Below are 6,000 nucleotides of genomic sequence, written 5' to 3'. Positions count from 1 at the left end.
ATATGATGACGGCAGTACGGTAGGAAGACACAGTGATAGGCTCTCCTCACGTCGATTAATTGTCTCTGAGGTCTACTTCTTGGGATACATCACTAGTCTAGGTCTCTTCTCTCGCTGGACAGTACTTTTACGTTTCCCAATATTGCAGTCTGACGAGGGATGATGGCATGTGGAGTGACTCCACAAGTGTGTGAGGTCATCCATACAGGATCGAACTAGGAGCGACGATTGCTACACCTGCTCTCTAAGAGAGAGGAGAAGTTAGAAATGAGACCATTCATTTGTTAGAGTGTGTGGCACGATACTGCTTTGTGTATGCAGATCGGCCAATGCTAGTGAGTTGTAAAAACCCAAACAGGTGAGTATATAGCGTCCCTTTCTGTCCTGAGGCACATGAGGTGCAGGTTCTGACACGATATGTGACCTTCTTCGTGTACTCACGACAACGTGGTCTGCCGCAGGGAATCCCTCCAAACGGCTGCCGCGTCCGGAGAGCTAGCAGGCTGTCGCGTGTGGGTTGCATGTCAGTGTCAATGGCCAGCCTCACTTTCGCTTGTGGCCCGGCGAGGATTGTCTGCCGCCTAATCCCTCAGGTATACGGCCCGGTGACTGTCAGCTTGTAGGACCGGATGCTCTCGCGCACTTCACGTCAGGTGGCGCGCTGACGCTCTCTTCTTGCAGGTAGCCGATGACCTCTTGCTTTTGCTCCGGCTGGCCTCTGCATTGCCACGATACCCGTCATCTGCACAATTCTTACAATAATCTTATACCTAACTTTTCCCTATGCCCTTCTATGTTATAATAAAATTTACATAACGATACATTGATGGTCTGTCATTTCAGACACTCTAATTTTAATTTTATAGTTATTTATCTGTAGCTATCATAACAAAATCATGGAAATAATTTATCTTAATATTTGTGTAGAGACCGATCTCACTATTGTACATAGTGTGTGACGCTATATTGGATGAAGAAATAAATGTGCGGGCCCACACTAATATTACTATTAATTATATAGATCGACAGTAGACATGCTCAAGAATTAACTACCATTTGCCAACGATCTACATTCTATGTCTTTTAATTCAATTATGTTGTTATGCAGGTCTAAGTTTTACTGTGCTATAAAGAACGTGCAACTATGCTACTTTCGCTCGCCCGTCGTCCCTCCATCTCCGGTCTGTGGTTTGGTGACCTGAAAAATAGCATCTCAACAGGCGCGCGCCAAACACTTGTGGTAGAAAACCGCCATAATATTAAGGATCTAGTTATTGTAAAATCCTAAAGTTTAATTTATCCTAGTATATGGTACTCTCTATTATTATTATTTTTTTTTATGCAACACTCTTACATAATTCCTGTTACGCTGAGATGTCTCGCTGCTCGCCGCTGTTGACGACAGTGATGTGCGCGCCGTACGACATGGCCTCCGAGTTCTCACTACGCCTCACTGAAACTCCAGAGACTGGGTTAGCCATGGCTATACAAGACAATAAATTTATAGTTGCAACTTCTTTTTCTATGTTATGCAGTATTCGCGATCAAAGCACACCTTTCCAGAGACAATGTAATATGACCAAGCCAGGACTAGTTCCTGTTGAGGATTCAGTCGCCCAACACACGCCAGCTACACAGTATGTCACGAATATCCAAGTATAAGTCCCTGGTTATTCATCTGTGACAGTCACGAGCAGCACGCTAAATCCCCAACCAGCACATTAGCATGGTAGGCTTTGTGTCCGCATTTCTCTCGTCTAGGGCACCATTGGAGTCAAACGCTCACAGGTTCACTCCGACTTGCAAGACAACGATGCTGGCGCAGCTCTGCAAAAAAACTATACTGCCCATATTCATCCTCGAAATCACGCAATATACCACAATCTTGCAGTGCACTGACGCGTGCCTGCAAGCATTGGTATGAACGTCTCACGAACTGGTTGTGGCCGCTATGGAGCGTATCACGACTTCTCAGAACGCTTCTAAGAGCACGTTCTTGTATGCGCCCGTTTGTGCGACATCTCGTCACTCATCTTTATCCCTTAACATGGACACCAGATAGGAAAGGACAAAAACATTGCTCATGGAAGGGTAGTGCCTCTTATCGCAACGACAGAGGAGATTCCGAACATAGACAAAAAAAGTTAACAGCAGTAAATTCTTATGCGAGAAAACGCAGCGTATTAATACTTTAACAATCTTAATCTATTAATGCAACGATTATTGTTCCCCGAAGAAAAGTTCATATATTTGCCTATTCTACTATGTACACCACTTACACTACTACTATAGCAAGGTTCATGTATTTGCCCATTCTCGTACTATGTACACCACTTACACTACTACCATTCCACGAACTCCTTTATGTGAGAGATGTGGTGGAGTCCTATGGACTTCTTTCCTTTCAGCGTCTCCAATTCATAAGCATTGTGGTGAGCTGCTCTCCTAATACGGTACGGGCCGTTGTAAACAGAATAGAATTTTTGGCATTTCATTTTTTGTTTGTTCGAAAGTCGGAAAGACTTAACGAGTACCTTTTGTCCAATTTGGAAGTGTCGTAGACGAGCCCCCCTGTCGGCACGTCTCTTCCTGACCTCTGCTGCAGCCCGTATCCTCTTGAGAGCCAAATCCACTATGGCTTGGTGCTGCGTTCGCGCCCTTGGTGGGAAGTTTACGACCTCGGTTATCAAGTCCTTAGGAATCCGGTTTTTCAGTACTGTAATGGGTGCCAATTTTGTTATCCCATGGGGTGCCTCATTGATCACCTCCTGGAAGTCTTTAAGGAAAACGTCCCATGTCGTGTGCTGTTTGTTACAGTACAACCGGCACAAGTTTCCGAGTTCCTTAATAACCCGTTCTGCAGCATTCGAGCTCGGATGGTGTGAAGATATAAAAATGGGATAAATTTTACATCCACGCAACGTCTCTTTCCATGTTTTTGACTTAAACTGTGGCCCGTTATCAGAAATAATTTTACCCACATGACCAACCTGTGGTAGGAAATCCCGGATTAGGGCTCGTGATACAGTTCGTCCTGTCGCCCTCTTCAGTGGCGTAAGGGTAACGTATTTGGACGTTAGTTCAACAAACACTAATACGTAAGTATATCCTCTTCTTGTTCTTGGCAAAGGTCCCATCAAATCTGTTGCTGCTAATTGTCTTAATTTGGTCGGTACGATTGGGTATAATGGTTCCTGCATGCTCACAGTGGTGTGCTTAGCCTTTTGGCAGTCTTTACACACCGACAGTACCCTCCGTATTCGACGCTTTATGTTTCGAAAGTAACACATGGTCCTTAGCTTGAGATTGCACTTGCGTGGTCCGAAGTGTCCATAGCTGAGGTGAGTATGCCATATAACCTTGTTTATTAGGTGTTCAGGGATGCATACCCCCCATTCAGTGTCATTGGCATAATTTCGGTGGAAAATTATGCCTTTCCGCAAGAGGTAGAACTGCCTGATGGTGGCGTGTCTTCTGTCTATCCATTTCTGTTTCAATAACACTAGGGCAGGGTCCTTGTCTTGCTCCTTCTTGATGTCCTGCATACTACAGGTAATAAAATTTTCAAAGGCTACTTTCTGCATATAGAAAAGGCAGTAGTGATTTTCCTCCAGATCTTCTTCCATGTTGTGCTCAAATCCGATCGGTGACCGTGATAAGGCGTCTGCAATAATGTTCTGACTGCCGGGGATATATTCTATCGGAAAGTTGTACTGCTGCAGATATGATGCCCACCTAATGAGCCGCCTGTGATTAAGCTTTGCAGTCATCAAGAACTCGAGTGCCTTGTGGTCTGTGTAGGCCCTCGTCTTGCGACCAAACAGAAGGTATCTGAATTTTTCAAACGCCCATACAATAGCTAGCGCCTCTAACTCGGTTACTGAGTAATTCCTCTCACTCTTGGCTAGTACTCTGCTACCAAACGCAATTGTCTTCCACACCCTGTTTCCTTCATGTACATAGTCTTGGAACACCATGACACCCAGACCTGAGTATGAACTGTCCATTACTATGCAAAGCTCTTCTGCTAAATTAGGGTGTGATAGGATGGGTGCTTGTAATAATGCGAATTTTAATGCTTTCCATTCGGATTCGGCCGCCTCATCCCATTCCCAAGGAATCTTCTTTCCTGTAAGTTGATGCAACCTAGGACTGCTCTGAGTTTTGACATGTATAAAGCGGTTGTAAAAATTTATGATCCCCAAGAACCCCCTTAACTGCTTCTTTGTCGTAGGAATGGGAAACTTTTCAATCGCTTCGATCTTTTCGGGATTTGGTGCAATGCCCTCACCCGTGATGATATGTCCTAGAAATTTGACAGAGGACGTCCCAAAATTCGATTTTTCGATATTGATAGTCACTCCGTATTCCTTGAATGTCGCAAGGAGTTCACCGAGGACCGCATTGTGCTCTCCCCAAGATTTCTCCGCGATCAGCAAATCGTCCACATAGCTGGTGACATGACGTTTCAAATTATCGCTTAGTATGCCGTCCAGCCCCCGAATGAATGCGGCAGACGAAATGTTCAAACCAAATGGGAGACGACGAAACCGGTAACATCGTCCAAATGCTAACAAGGCTGTGTACTGTCTGCAATTTGGATGGAGCTCGATCTGCCAGAAACTCGATATTAGATCAACTGATGAGAAGACTGATATTCCATGGAAGTTTTGTAAGAGTTCCTCTAATCGTTCCGGTCTGTCTGTTTCGGGTTCTATTATGGTATTAATTTGTCGCGAGTCCTAGACTAAACGAATACTACCATCTGCCTTCTCGACTACTCTTAACGGGTTATTATAGGCTGAAGCCGTAGGTTCTATTATTCCTTCACTCAGCATTCGCGTAATTTCAGCTGCTACTTTCTGTCGATATGCCAAGGGGATTGGATAGAGTGGCACACGAAACTGGTTGTGCGGACGTACACGAAATTCATATTGGAAGTTCTTTATTGATCCTTTCTTGGGAAGGAAGACCTCCGTATGTTCTAATGGTAATTTATGAAGTTCTTTGCGGTGGTCGCACCTTATATTGTTTATTGCTTCCACTTTTTCTCCTATTTTCTCCTTTATCTCTCCCATTATTCTGACTTCATTCTCATCCGTGTCCTCTCCCCTACCCGCAACGTCGACCTGTTCTTCCTTTCTGTCTTTCAGACACGCATAGTTTATCCGTACACAGTTAGACGGTAGTTGAGCTGGGATCAGCTGGTCGTCGAACTTAATGTGGACGGGATTCCCTTTCCTCAAAACCACTTCACCTCGTCCTAGATCAACTATCGCTTCATGTTCATTTAGGAAGTCCGTTCCTATTATCATGTCTATCGCCAGATTTGGCACGATCCAGAAGTTAGACTCTATTTTGTGTCCTTGGCAGGAGAATTCCAGTCTTGTTTGTTGGGTGACCTCCGTACATTTACCCGCTAATGCCCCTTTTATTTTGGTTTTCTTAACCGATAGAACAGGCCAGTCCATCTCCTGAGAGCACCTCTTGTATGCTGCCTCAGATATTGCTGTTATGTAGCTTCCACTATCTATTATCGCATTCATACTCTTTTCAGCTATTGCTACTGTGATAAGAGGCTGCCGATCTTGTCGAGGAGTTGCTTTATGTTCCTCGAGCAGGATTTCTGATTAATCTTCGTAATGTATCATCCGTAGTTGGCCAGGTCCGAGATTACGTGCGAAATTCCGGCGGCCTGTGTTCGCACTAGTCTGGCGTCAATCCCTCGTTAAGCTCCCCGTCCTCTGACGTGCATTAGGATTTGCGGGTCTAGTTTCAATCTCCTGGTTCCACTGTTGTCCTTGGTTTCGCTCTCTCCAATTACGGTCGCTTTGCCGTTCGTTATCCTCCTATCCCAGATTCCTTTTCTAGATTGACCCTGCTCCCTGACGTTCTGGTTTCCGTGTCTTTGGTTTCCATAACCTTGAATAGCGTAACCTTGACTTCCGTAACACTGGTTTCCTAACCGACCAGTGCGATTATGCGATCTGTTGTCGTCTT

Source organism: Schistocerca piceifrons, chromosome 3 (assembly GCF_021461385.2).
Source record: "Schistocerca piceifrons isolate TAMUIC-IGC-003096 chromosome 3, iqSchPice1.1, whole genome shotgun sequence".
NCBI lineage: Eukaryota > Metazoa > Arthropoda > Insecta > Orthoptera > Acrididae > Schistocerca > Schistocerca piceifrons.
Note: the sequence above shows the minus strand (reverse complement) of the source record.